This window comes from Nelumbo nucifera, chromosome 3, assembly GCF_055504915.1.
Source record: "Nelumbo nucifera cultivar China Antique chromosome 3, China Antique-T2T, whole genome shotgun sequence".
Classification (NCBI taxonomy): Eukaryota; Viridiplantae; Streptophyta; class Magnoliopsida; order Proteales; family Nelumbonaceae; genus Nelumbo; species Nelumbo nucifera.
The window spans coordinates 21,692,359-21,707,548 of NC_142651.1; the positions used below are offsets into that span (position 1 = coordinate 21,692,359).

General features: G+C 33.1%; 1 non-coding gene across 1 annotated transcript; it reads left to right on the forward strand.

Annotated features, from left to right (window-relative positions):
• The first annotated feature begins 2,681 nt into the window (after window positions 1–2,681).
• Window positions 2,682–2,754, forward strand: TRNAA-UGC (transfer RNA alanine (anticodon UGC)). The gene has a single exon. It is a non-coding gene; the product is annotated as a tRNA-Ala (tRNA).
• The last annotated feature ends 12,436 nt before the right edge of the window (window positions 2,755–15,190 follow it).

Genomic DNA, 15,190 nt, shown 5'->3' on the forward strand with positions numbered 1-15,190 from the left:
GAAATCATTCAGTTCACCTACTTTCAGCTATTATCAAATGGCCCCTTAGATATAGCTAAAGTTCTCAATCAAAGAGGTTAATGGAGTTTATCAGCATTAACTAATCTAATTGAGAGTTAAACTGGGATATATCAGAGGTCAGGAAGTGAAAACTCCAAAATCCAAATATAAATATACCAACAGAAAAGTGAACAGATTTGTCATTGTATATTCAAACCGTATGGCATTCCACCTTCCAAGTGACAACATAGATTTAGGGCCCAAAGATGTAGGTTTTCAGTTCATCGTTTTCTTATGGGATAATAAAATAGTTTTACTACATAAAACACAACCAAAGAAAAAGTATTAATCCGGATGACTGGAGACAATATCTTGTTTCTTTTATTATGGCCCTTAGAATGGCATCATACAACACATATCTGGTACAATATTGCATCATTCAGATTAGGGGTGATTAGGGGTGTCAATGGATCGGTTTTGGATTGGACCCATCCAAACCAGAATCAATTTAGACGGATTAGATAGACTAACAAGACATATTGAATTGGACCAGTTCAGACTTAATGGTCCAAAGTATTAATTGGATTGGGTTGGATCTGGTCCATTCATAGTGAATTTATATTGGAATGGGTTGGATTGAGCCAATATCCGGTCCATTGATAGAAGATAAGAAAATAAATGTCAATGGACTAGATTTGGACTAGAATTAATCTAAATTAAAACAAATTTGAACGGATTGAACAGTCCAGACATTTGAATTGAACTGGTTCAAAATGGACCAAATTATTCATTGAATTGGATTGGACCTGATCCATTTGTAATGGACCCACATTGGACTGGATCGAATTGGACCAAATCCAGTCCAATTGACACACCTAATTCAGATGGGTTTCATGTCTACCATACAAGTAAGTAATCAAGAAATTTTTCTACAATATTATGAAAAAAAAAGAGAGAGAAAAAGAGGAATTTCACCAATTGACCATTAACACTGTGGTCATGCTTTAAGCACATGTTCCACTTTAGCAGCGGTGTTAATCCAGATATACCACAAAGATATGGGTTGATGATATGGATAGTGGAACTATCAATCATAATCTCCTTTGTCTGCCTTACCCCATCTAAACCCTCCATATTAGTCGCATTCCTTTTCTATCCAAGGTCCAACGTTCACTGTTTATCTCTCATCTAAGATAGACCTGTTCATGGGTCGGTTCGGGCCGGGCCAGGCTTTTACTGTGTATTAACAAATTTTTTTAAGGCCCGAGCCCGAGCCTAGGCCTGGGCCCGAAATTTAGCCTATATTATTATTATTATTAATGTTGAAGTAGCTGAATAAAGAGAGAGAGAGATTGAAATTATAAAGAAAAAAATAATATATATATATATATATATTTTAATAAATATTATATTATTTATATATTTTATATAATATATAAAATACATATTATATATTTTATAAAATATATAATACTGAGTCGGGCCGGGCTTTTTTGACAAATCCCGAGCCCAACCCGAAACATAGTCGGACTTACTGTGTTAAGCTTGAAGTCAGGCCCGCGGGCCTAATTATATGACCAAGCCCGGCCGGGGTGCGGGCCGGGCCGGGCCGGGCCGGGCCGTCGGGCTACCCGGCCCATGAACAGGTCTAATCTAAGAGGATTGCAGCTCCTTGTGGGCAAATAACCCACCCTGGTAGGAGTGGGTCTTATGAATGACTTCTCTGATGGTCTTAACCAATGTATTAAAAACCGATCCGAAGGTTAACTATATTTTAGCATCAGGTCATAAGTCAATGGTTTAATAATTCAGGTTGGATAGGTCATAGATCACAAAATATTGTCTAAATTTACACAAAAAAAAGAGCAACTCCAATCAAACAACCAAGCGCAGAGTTATGGACTTTGGGAGTTTTTAATACATTATATATTATAACCTACGATTCAACGCAGATCAAACAACTTAAAGGTCCAACCTCTCAAGTCAAATGGGTTTTGACCAAATCAACGATATTTTATAAAATAAAAGGTTAAAAAAAATAAAATAAAACTAGAAGTAAAACCAAATAACGGTTCGAATCAAGGTTCAAAGTATTAATACGTATCAATCGATATATATCATTCCGGAACCCCTCCGATATGCTCCTACAGTGGGTGTATAGGGGGTCTGTCCAGTTCAAAGGGTGAAGGAGCCTTAAACCAGTTCCCCTGAACTGGTTGCAAAAAAAAAAAAAAGAATTAAAAAAGAAGCATAAAAAATCAGTATCGATTCACCCAACATGACTCTACCAGTGTATCAAATGCATCAATATTTTGAACCTTGATTCAAAGAGTCCATGATCAATGACAGTTTGAAAACATTGACCTCAGCTTGCCTTTTATAAATTTCACTGGTTCTACCATATCCCTGTTGGGGAAGGGCATTATTTTAGAGGAATTGCATATGGCGTTGTTTGCTAGCATCCAACATGTCTGTTTTCATGGGCTCTACCGGTACATAGCGCGTTGTGTTCCAAAGAGTTTCATATGACATAGTTAGATTTGTACATATATCCGGCCATTATTGATTCAAATAAAAAAAGTTCTTAAATCTTACTGTTTGGCAAACCTGACCAGTATTATGCAATTCCCACGTGATTAATATACAAATCTTATATGAATGATTTCCAAATTATTTAACTTGGGGATGTAGCTCAAATGGTAGAGCGCTCGCTTTGCATGCGAGAGGTACAGGGTTCGATCCCCTGCATCTCCAACTTTTTTCAATCTCATTTCTGTCATTCTCTGTAATAGATAGAGTCTATAACTTACCAGTATCCAAATCTATCTTTAATCAATTCTTTTTTCTACGAATAACAGAACTTCTCTGGAATATTTACATCTGACATTCCCACTGCTTAAATCACAACTTTTTTTTTTGTTGGAACTTGGAAGTCATTACTAATAGCACCATGGGTACTTTATATTCTTGTATAAACAATTCAATGCTTGATCTAAACATTTATACTTGTGGAGGATTATTATAGTTTGAACATTCTTGATTAAGGAGTTTATTCCATTTATATACACCGGTTGCTCAATTAACAACTTAACATAACCACCTCACTCAATTTAATTGGACAATTAGAATGCTTATACAAAATTTACAGTAGGTATATTTTCTTTATTCCTCTCAGGGGATCCACCTGCTCCACCATAGGCTGTTTCTATGTCGGTTGAGTTCACCAATGCTCTCATTTAGTGTTCTTATAATCTTCCTCTAGAGTCTAAATGCAGATGCAAGACAGCAAGAGCATTCCGTTGAGCATTGGCCTTATTCTTTGGTCCCATTTCCTAGATGAAAATAAAACATAAAAGTGAAGAATAATCCTCTCAAAAATTCTTTTGATGGATGTTAATTTAAATTATTGTTCACAGGCAGGCCCTGAGCTCCTCAAGTTGAGCTTCTGTCAATCTACCATCCTTCGTCCCAGATTTTGCCATAAGTTTGATTACCCACTTGGCTGCTTCACTATAATCTTGCTGAGTAGCACAAAACAGCTGCAACCGCAAGTTCTGCATGAAAGAAAGAGCTAGTAGACCTTCCCTATCAAAATATATGGATGAGCTAAAGAAGCCTTAGCACTGGTTCTTCGCCGTGCTTTGTTCCGAACCATAGATGTGAGAAGTTCCCACCATCTAAATCCAGTAATTCAAATCCTCTCCTGAGTTCTGGGCTGGCACGAGGCTCTACAGTTTTCCTCCATTCAATCAAGTTGTATCCACATCTTTTCAGCTGGCAGTTGAATTTGGGATGACAATTTTCCCCATTTTCTTGATCCCTACACGGATCCACCCCGTTTTTTAAAATATGGTTAAATATATTTGAATCCTTTTTAATAGAATTATAAATTTTAATTATTTTATTTTTAATCTTTAAATAAAATAAAATTACAAAAATAAAATGATTGACATTATGAAAAATCACAGGAAGTAGGGATCCTTGTAGGGATGGGGATGAGGATAGCCTTGTCCCCATTGATAGGGATGGGGATTAATAGGGATCCTTGACCGAGGTCTGGGTCAATGATGGGAAATGAGGTCCTGCCTTGTCCCTGATTATATATATTAAATATTATTCATATTAAATATATATTATTATATATTGATAGTATTTAAATTATCAAAATATATTTAAAATATTATTTATACTTTAAAATTTTTTATTTATTTTTCAAAAAATACTATTAATTAAAAATTTTTGGGGATTTGAGCCCGTATGAGGAATCTATCCTTATTGGGGATCGGGGATAGAGAACAATTTTTATCCCCAATGGGGATCAAGACTGGGACCGAGATAGGGATTTATTTAAAAATCAGGGTCGATGATGGGGAATATGATCCCCGTCCCAAACCTACTCATTACCATTCCTATCTAGAGAGTACAAACATGGTCGATTAGTGATAAGTTGTTAAAACAAGTGTTTTTAACCTATTGATGGCTCGACTGGTTAGGCCAATAAACCCAGAGGCGGGGCTAGGAAATTTTCATGAGGGGGGCTAAAACATAAGGTAGATTGAGAGGAGGGGGGAGGGAGAATAAACTTAAGGTAAATTTTGTCGATCCATGTCACCATACCTCTCCTTGCTTCAAATCCCCCTTCCTAATTTTCTGTTTTTTTTTATTTTTTTATTTTTTAATTCCACATAATTAGCCATTAAACCAATAAGAAAATCACATATGCTTAACTATTTCAACAACGATAAATAAATAGGGATTTGCTTTTCTAATGTTTAGCCAAGTGGCACCACTTTCCCCCACTTCCTCCTAAATTGTCTATAATTCCTAATTATCTCTAACTCTTATTTATCTCTTAAATTATCTCTAGTTTAGTAGAGAGATTCTCTCCTAAAATATCTCTAATTCCTATTTATCCTCTACACCGCTTTTTATCTATATCTATCTAAAGAAAGTTTCAATTAAAAAAATTCAGAACTATTTAAATGTTATAACTAAATTATATACTAAATTTAAAATATTTACTCAAAACAAAAAAAATTAATAGATATAATAATATTCATATTATTAATAATTCAATATTTTTACAAAATTCATCATGAAATTATGTAGTAACGATATAAATTATAATTTTACAAATTATTCAATTTAAATGTTATTCAAATAATAAAAAATTGACATTAAAAAATAAAACATTATTTCAATATTTAAATAACTAAAAATGTAAAATAAAAACATTAAAAATAGCTAAATAATATAACAACATATTTAATATTACGTAATAACATTAAACAAATAAAATTCAAATAATGAAAATTTTTAAATATTTTACATATTATTCAAATATTTAACATGACAAAATTTTAAATAGTTAAAATAACGAAATTATGTAATAAATATACAAAATATCTTAAAAGTAGAAAAATAAATATAATAGAATTCATAATATTCATAATAATAATAATTTAATATTTTACAAAATTAATAATGAATTATGTAATAATAGTACAATTATAATTTTATGGATTATTAAATTTAAAATTAATATTTTAGGAATTTAAATAACAATATTATTTCAATAACTATATAATATTGTAAATAACTAATTTCCCTTATATCAATTAATAATTATAGGAAATAACTATAAACAAAATTATAATTATTAGTAATAATTTTACAATAATAGTGTATATTCATTATATATTTATATATACTAAAATTAATATTTATTTTATTTTCAGTAATTATTCATTTTTTTATTTATAAATATGCTTTCAATAATTATTTATAAAAGTATTTTTACTTTTGTTATTTAATAGAAAATAATCAATAATTATTGGAGATTAAACAACTATTATTTAAATTTTGAAATTTAATATATTGTATTTATTGTATTTTTGTTATAAATTTATTTTTAGTAATTATATACTTGTTAAAATTTATAGATTAATACTTATTAGAGATTAAACTATTATTTAAGATTACACTATTTATTGACTAATTTAATATATTTTCAGACTTTATTATATTTTTGTAATTATTGTATTTTTATTATATATCTATTATACTTTCATTATAAACTTATTTTCAATTATTGTGTACATTTTCTATAAATTTTCAACAATTATTGGACATTAAACTATTGTTATTTATTAGAGATTAGACCTCGCCAACCAAATCGATTTGATCAAGTCGCAATTTGTCACTCAAAATCGATTAATCATTAGCGAAAACCAAGAATGGCAACGGGGCGGGGATTACATTCCCCATCCCCGACCCCGACCCCCAAATCACTCCCTATCCCCGTCCCCAATCCCCGGCGGGGAAAGGAATCCCCCCTCTATCCCCGACTCCAATAGGGATGAATTCCCCGTCGGAGACCAAATCCCCGACGAACTGGAGTGTATTAGTGTTTTTGTTTCACCAAATACCAAGACTGGGAGTATGAAAGACTGAAACTGAGAAAGAGAAAGAGAGAGAGAGAGAGAGAGAGAGAGAGAGAGGACCATTGCGAGAGTTTAGGTCGACGATGAGAGAGAGTCCGAAGGGTGACCATAACGGCGGTCGGCGACGATGACGAACGTTGAAGGAAGATCTTTGTTCTTTGAATATCTCTTCCCTTTGTTCTCTGTCCTATGTCGAGACTCGAGACTCAAATATCTCTATCCTCTCCTTTGTCCGATGTCCGATGGGCAAGTGGGTAGTGGCAACAGCAGCAACAATAGTCGGCAATCGGCAAATCGGCGACGAAGACGATGCTAGGGTTCGGTGTTCAATCACCTCTCTAGTCTTTTCTCTCTATGTGTCGAAGACTCGGTCGATTTTTAGAACTTTAGTCGAAGGGTTTTAGTTTTACTATTCGTCTATTAAACAAATAAATTAATAATTATTATAATTATATAATTTATAATTATAATATTAATCAGGGGCGGGTCGAGGCAGGGATTGCAGTTCCCATCTTTGACCCCGACCCCGCCAAAGTGCCCCCCATACCCAACCCGTTGGGTCAGGGAGCTCGAATACCCGTCGGGGACGGGGAAAATTGCCACCCCTACCGAAAACCCACCAACTTGGGTTGTATCGATTTGGGTTTATTTTCGGTTTATTTTGTTTGTTCAAAAGATTTATACTTTAAAATCTCATAAATTACAATGATATTATTAAAAAATAAATTACAAAATTTAAATCTATGATATAAAATATTTTAGCCTAACAAATATGGGAATTTTCCTACTTTCCCATATTAAAAAAATTAAATTTAAAATATAAAATATTAATATATATTTATTAAACCAAAGCCAATCTGAAATACTAGAAAACCAACCAACTCGGGTTGAGTTTGATCAGATTGTTTATTAAAAAGTTAAAATATAAAACAATTATATACTCTTATGCATTTCTATTGTTTAACTTTCGCTTAACAAAGCACGAGTTCCCGTCACCATGCCTCTCCTTGCTCCATTATCCCCACCCTTCATTCTCTTTGACTTTCTCTCCTTTCCCCTTCCCACCACTCCCATTAAGCCATGTCACCAACTACCTAAAAATATTCCTATAATCTCTCTCCTAAGGTATCTCATTTAAACCAATAGTAAAGTATCATATTGCCCCACTCCTTAATCAATTCCTAAAATGCATCCCCCCAATCTATATCCACTCTCCCTCATTTAGAATATTCATATTAATCAATAAATAGTTAAATACGGTTAATATTTAATTTCACCCATATTCAATGAGTATTAAATAGTATTATTACCAAAAGTTAATAAATATGGTTAGTAAATTACCAAAAATTAATAAATATTGTTATTAATTAACTCATTAACATCATTTTATAGAATTTGAAAACACTTTAACTAATTTCTATAAAATTGAGAATTATATTTAACAATTATCAAAAAGTATAAAATTTTAGTTATTGTTATTATTATAATTAATAACCAAATACAAAGGGGGAACAAAATATAATAATGTTAGAAATGAAATTATTAATTAATATATATTGAAAAATAAAAGATAAATTAGTGTAATTTTGTTAGTAAACTACCAGATAAAAAACATATTTAATAACAATTTAAAAAATTTTCAATAAATCCCCATAGTTACACAAATATAATAAAATTTTCAACAATTTTCATAAAACTACATTTTCCTAAAATAACATTTTTGAAATTAAAAGATATAAAGTATTTGAAAGTTTATTTAAAATGCATTAAATAATTATTGAAAATTATTAGAATATCTTGGAAATTTTAGGAAAATTTTTTACATTTGATAGATTTTAGGAAAATTATTAAAGATAAATGACTATAGGAAATGGGAAAATATAATTTGAACAAATAATTAGACAAATTATTAAGATAAATTAGTATAATATTGGAAAAAAAATTATTGGTTAGTTTATATTAGAAATTATAAGATAAATTAGTATAATTCTATAAGTAAACCAGTTAAAAAGAAAATAAATTATTTAAAATAAATTAAATAAATTTGAAGAAATTTTCAAAATTACACAAGTACAATAAATTTTCCAAAATTTTCATAAAATTACATTTTTGAATATTAAAGACAATTTAGTGTACTTTTAGAAATTTACCAAGTGGTTGATACTCAATATATCCTTTCGATCATTTCTATCATCAAATTGAATATTGGGTTGACGGGAACAGTATTTTCAAAACTGGATCAAACCAGATGGTTAGACTGTAAAAATTGGGAATCGGACACCGTTTCACCTCAAAACCATTTTTTTGTCCAAAACCTATTTGTTTAGTTAGCGAACATATGACCTGGACGATCGTCTGAAAATAGTTTTTGGCCTTTTTTGTTTTTCTAATTTATTATTATTATTTTTTTGTGAGAGCAGGTCATCCGTTTGGACCAAACAGTCAGACCGGTCGACCCCAGAATGGTTCCCTATCCGATCCAATTTTAAAAACCGTGGACGGGGAGTGGGTGTCGTGCCTTGAGCTTGGCTTGGTGTGCGGCATGGCCTGGCCCAAGGCCTGACCCATGAACCAGCCCGACCCACGGTACAACACCGATCTGTGCAGGCTCGGGCCGTGGGCCGTGCCGAACTGACCCCGCAAATTATCCTAGAGGAGGGAGGCACGGCCCGGGACGCCTCGTAGGCCAGCATGATACAACTCGCACTTTGTGCAGGCCACATGTGGGTCGTGTCTTGCTGACCCAGCACGACCCAATTTACACCTCTACTTGAACCCGCCCAAACTGGGGACGGGGCATGGGAATTCGAAAATTCTCCATCCTTGATGAGGAGTGGGGTGCCTTGCCCTTGAACTCGCCCGGCATTGAGTGGTTACCTTGCCCTGGACCCGCATGACACTAGGGACGGGGCGGGGATGGGGTAGAATGTCTTGACTATGGGGTAGGGAAAGGGATGGGGTGCCCTGGCCTTAACCCACCCAGTTGTCATTCCTATATAATTATTAATTATTAGGGGAATTAATAAAAATGTTTGCTTTTATAATTATTTTTATTTATTTAAAGTTAAACAAAATTTTATTTAAAAATAATAAAAAATAAATTTATTAAAATTACTATAAATTATTAATAAAACTAAATTTATTAAAAAATATTTGTACATATTCAATTAACAAAGATTATTTTTTTATAAATCAACATTAAATGAAAAATAAAATTATTAAATCTTTCAGATTTTCCCATGCATCACACGGGTCCCTACTAGTAAGTACTTAAAATAGGTGATGGGACCACACAATGACACAATAAGTGGAAAAATAAGTATTCGTTCATATTTGACGAAAAAAAACCCAATATGTACTTCTTTTGAAAATAAGTGATTAAAAAAGTAAGCAACTCTAGGCCTACTTTTGTTAAGCACTTATTGAATAGGGGAAATTGCTCAAACCCCCCCTAAAGTTTCTGACCACTGCTGAAACCTTCCCTTTAAAAATTGCAATCACTTCCCCTGAACTTTGGAGCACGGTTGTAAATAGATCCCTCTATTAGAAATTTCTGATAGAGGCATGAAAAATGTCCAAAAATACACATGGAGTTACTTTTGACCAAAATATTTGTTTTCTCCAAATTTTTCCTTCATATCCATCCCCCAATGGTAAGGTGCAACTTTAAACTCTCTTATTTTTCTTTCATAAAGTTTGAATTTGTTTTTTTTTCTTTTTTTAGAAACTAAACTCAATAGTAACTACAATGGTATTTTGGGCATAAAATTTATGCCTCTTGTTAGAGGATTCTAGCATAAGGGGTTTACTAGTAACTGTGTCAAAAAGTTTAGGGGAAATAATTATAATACCAAACTTTAGTGGAGGTTTCAATAAGGGTTAGAAACTTTAGAGGATGTTACATTAATTTACCCTATTGATAAGTGATTTTTTCGTGGGACAAAACTGTCCCCACAGTTTTTCAATATTTCCATCAATTGCCCCTCCTTGTTGAGAAGACAATAGAACCCTGTTGTCTTCTCCTTTTTGCGCGAACAGCTGTGGCCACGGCAACGATGTGCAACCCAGGCGGAGATCTGGAGCGAAGTGAAATTTAGAGAGATGGAATGACGATGGACAAATGTGACAATGAGTGAACTTAGATTTTCAGGTTTGATGTTAATATGTATAATGTAAATACATACAAAATAATACAAAATATAAGGTTTTGCATTCTATATATTTACATTTGTACTCTTTCCAAATTGAACCTAAAGAAAGAAAGAAGCAACGAGATTTACAGCTAGCTCGTTTGGTCCAGGATGGCTGAATAATCATCAAATTATGTTATACTTTGCAGCAGAATCTCCGAAAGACCAGAGAGAATTTTGAATTTTGGAATGACAAATGAAAAACCCTTGAACCAACTTCTTTCACTCAGCTGGCAACCGAGGGAACAACTCTCCATCGTTCTTAGGAAGGACCTAGGTTTGAGCGGAAGCTAAGGCCATGTTAAGAAAAGGGAAAATTTCTCCATTAGTAACCTATATTTTGGGCCTAGTGCTATTTTGGTTCCCAAACTTTAAAACGTTATAATTTAGTGACCAAATTCTTAAAATGTACCAATCTAGTACTTATCGTTAATCAGCCATTAAGTGACATTTGAAAAAACATAAATATCCTTTGAGTGTCATCTAATTCTCTTTATCAACCATCTAAACATTGACAAAAATGAATAGTTCCAAATCCTCGCCTCTTCTATTCAAAAAAATTGGGGTCACTAAGATGTAACCCAACCTTTCTTGAATAGAAGAGGCAAGGATTTGGGAGTGTTAATTTTTTATCAATGTTTGGAAGGTTGATAAAGAGAATTAAATAACACTCGAAGGGCATTTGTGTCTTTTCAAATGCCACTTAACAAATAGTTAATAGGCTAATTAACGATGAGTATTGGATTGGCACGTTTTGAAAGTTTAGGTACTGAATTGTCAAATTTTAAAGTTTAGGGACCAAAGTGGCATTAGACCCAAAGTACAGGCACTAATCGGGAATTTTCCCTTTAAGTAAAATTGCAAAGACCCCACTTTGCTATCAGATCAATGACAAAGACCCTTCCTATACTTTAATTTGTCACAGAAATCCCCTTGAACATTAGCAGTGAGACAAAGATTCTCCTATGTTAACATTCCATCAATTAACTTCGAAAAAAATTTTCATTCAATTGTTTAAATGTTTTTAGAAACCCAAACTACCCTTTTTCTTATATATTTGAATCGTGAGAAGACATCACCACCCAAATCCCCATGGATTCTGGTAACCGCAATGATAATTGAGTGCTGGAAAAGAAAGAAAAAAAAAAAACTGAATCTTGAAGAAACTCCCAACCAAGAAAGGATGAAGTTCTTCGTTTTGCGTTTAAGAAATATTATCATTTTCCGGCAAGAGAAGCAAGGGACTGTACGGAGGAGAAAAGAAAATAAAGAAAGAACGAAAAAAAAAAGGACTAAAATGTGGGTTTAATTTCTTTTAGTGGAAACCAATCATCGTTGTGACCGATTTAAGTAATTTAACGCATGAAGGTAGGTTAGATTAGGGTTTAAGAGAAGAGGACAATAAAAAGAAAATAAAGAAAGCTTAGACGGGTATTTTGTTAGTTTAACGCATTCTGTCATCTAACTTAACAGTTAAGGGGTCATTTGTCTCATGGATAAAGTTTAGAGGAGTCTTTTTATGACAAATTTAAATATAGGGAGCCTAAGAGTCTTTATCACTAACCCATATACAAGGGGATTTTGTAATTTACCCAACAATTTAAATTTTTTCATCCTTTCCCTGTCCCGTAAGGATTGAGAAATTCAATATGGTTTGTAAACCAAAAGAAACAGAGATGGTGGAGACCTGTTAAGCCCAATGTAGACTGGATTCAATGGATGATCCTGGACCATATATATTCTAAGGAAGAAAAAGTATTATTATATGATATCTGAATTATTGCCCTCTAATATTATTATTTTAAGGAAGAAAAATTATTATTATTATTATTATTATTATTATTATTATTATTATTATTATTCCAGTTTTCTATTGTAGATTATAAAATAAATTATTTGATAATACCACATGTGTGACACGTAGCTTCGTGTGTGTGGTGAGGGTTATAATTATCATTTTCATTGAAATAGTTTAATATAATATTTATAAAATAAAATATGTATGCATTTGTAAAGGTTATATTGTCATTTTCACAAAATAAACACTTGGTTAAGTGGTTCACTAAACACTATAACCCAAACATTTAAAAGTATTTATTCAAATAAATACTTATTACTCAAACGTACGTACTTATTTGCCAGTCATACCCTACAACTTATTTCTTTTTCCAAAAAGCCATTGACTCGGTCAACAATCTACTAATTCAAATGATTGATGACATCAATTATTTCATTAATCGAGATAATTGGACCACTGAATGATTTATTCCCTAAAACACAAGAAGTCATTCAGATCGCCTGCTTTCAGCGCTATTATCAAATATGGCCCCATAGATACCTAACTAATCTAATTGAGAGTTAAACTTGGACAAGTATCAATGGTCTAGAAAAGTGAAAGCTCCAAATATACCAACAGAAAAGTGAATAGATTTTTTTTTTTTTATATTCAAATCAAGGTTTTTAAACCAAATTGGATAGGGACCCATTCTAGGTCCGGTTCGAATGGTCTGATCATTTGAATCAAACAGATGGCCTATTTTAATAAAATAAAAAAAAATGGTCAAAAACCATTATACAGATTGACATTTCGACCACATCTAAGCTAGCGATTCACCGATAAATCAACAGTTTTTTGCCAAAAAACTGTTTTAAGCTGAAATGGAACCGATCTGGGCTTTTCCAGTTGGACCATCCGGTTCGATCCGATTTTGAAACAATGGTTCAAATCGTACGTTTAGAGCAATCCCAATGTTGCATTAACTCATCTAAAAGTGTTTCATTTTCATCTACTATTTGACCGTTTCACTTTCCCTCATTTCATCTTTTTGTAAATTTAAGATTCCAATATTTCCCCTTCTTTTTTGTCTTAAACTGCCAATTTTTGTTTGATCCACCCAACTTGTATTCGTGTTTTCGTTTGTTAGGTCAAAACACAAAAAGTGTATGGTTTTGTTTCAACCACCTTTTTGACTATTTCAATAATGCCCCTACTTTTTGTTTTATATACTACTTATGACGATTATTTCATGCCCTTTTTATTTTAGGGTTTCCAATGGATAGGGTCAATTGACCGAACTGATCATATTGATTCTGGTATTGTTATCTTTTCCCAATTAATAATTGGGTATAGACTGGTTCTTGTTGTTTCTAACTGATTTAGAATTAATAATATATATAGGTTTCTCGTTTTTATTATGATTTTTTACAAGTGTAAAATGGGCTATACCGGCCCGTGGGTTGTTCTAGGCCATGTCGTTCTCCTTAGGGATAACTTAGGGGGTCACTTCGGTATGGCCCACGGCCCAAGCCCATGCGTGCCTGTGCTATGCCGTTCTATGCCACGAGCTGGGTTGGTCCGTGGGCTAAGTCTTGGGCCTTGTCAAGCCGTGGATCAAGCAAAAGCTATTTATTTAAAAAAAAAATAAAAAAATAAAATTTTAATTTTATATGAATTTTGATGTATATAATTGCTTATATATAAAATAATTAAATAAATTAATATAATAAAATTGAAAACAATTATTTTTTTGTTAATATATTATATAGTATATGTTATTATATAATATATAAATAATATATATGGGTTATGTCAGGTTGGGCCGCGGGCTAAGCCATGCTGGCATGCAGGCCGTGGGCGGCATGGCCCGCTCGGTCTCAGTCGTGCCATGTTGGCCTGGCCTGCGGACCTAAAACCCCAAGTCCAGCACAGCCCAACAATCCTGTCGAGCCTAGCATGGCCCATAGACCGTTGTGCTGAGCCAATCCAAATTCGTGTCGGGCCATGCTGGGCCACGGGCAACACAGCTGGATTTACACCTCTATAATTTTTATTATATTTTACATCTTAAAGTACAATTTTGAAAGACAATAGATAAGATAATATTAGTTAAAAACTACTATTGAGTTGTCCAAATTGAGTCACATGTTTACAGGTGTTCATGCAATCTAAGTAGGTGTTTGGCATCAATGTCGTTGCCTTAGACATGTTTTCTAAGAAAATAGTGCTTTATGCATGAGGGTCTGTTACACCATTTTCTCAGAAAACAGCTCCTTTTTGGCATGGATGCTGCCACATAGTTTGTTTTCTAGGAAAACAACACTATTTTTGTTTGGCACCAGTGCTGTATAACCATTTTCAGCATTGGCCTGCATTATCCTATGCCCAAGATGATGTCACATTGATGCCATGTGTCATTGCACCGTTGACAGCAACAATAAAAAAAATGCAAAACACTTTTAAAAATACTTTCAACAAGATATGCTTGTGCAAAACACATGCTTATTTGCTAGTTGATGAAAATGCAACACTTTTTAGACATGCCTGGGGCAGGTTTGGGGAGGGTATTCTAAATTCCAAATCCTACCCGCCTCCCTAAACCTCCCAACCATTACCCTCCCAAAAACCTCTAACGGGTTGGACTTTCAAAATCCAAACACTCCCATATATGAAAATGCAAACCCTTCTTGACCCTACTGTCCTGCATTTGAGGGTGGATGGGTTGAATTGATGGGTTGGGTCCAAAACCCACATCTAATTTTTAATTATATATAAGCAAT